Below are 451 nucleotides of genomic sequence, written 5' to 3'. Positions count from 1 at the left end.
AGATAATTTGGATAATTTATGAAACATATATATGTTAGTTTTTACAATAATAAATTTTTGGATTGAGATATCCCAGATTATATGAAAAAGTCAGGCTACCCTAAAGAAAAGTGCAGTCTATGGATAATTTTTTTTGTGTTATAAATCCATGATATGGATATGTGGATTGCCATTAACCATCAGGGAGGTTTACATCCGACCAGACTATCCGGTCCGTCTACACCCGTCTCCGGTCCGTCTACATCCGCCCGAGACTAGTCAAGATGAAGACTCATTCAACCGGAGCATTTATGAGCTTTGACCAAGACTATATCTTTGTGGTCAATATGTAATAAATGTGTAGATACTCTCCTTGTTGTAAACCCTTATGAACCTCCACTATATATTGATAGTGAGAGCTAATGAGAAAGACACAACTTTCACAACAACACTTCTCTCATATTTCTAACAC

The sequence above is a fragment of the Brassica oleracea genome, chromosome C6 (genome assembly GCF_000695525.1).
Source record: "Brassica oleracea var. oleracea cultivar TO1000 chromosome C6, BOL, whole genome shotgun sequence".
NCBI lineage: Eukaryota > Viridiplantae > Streptophyta > Magnoliopsida > Brassicales > Brassicaceae > Brassica > Brassica oleracea.
This window is presented reverse-complemented; position numbering follows the sequence as displayed.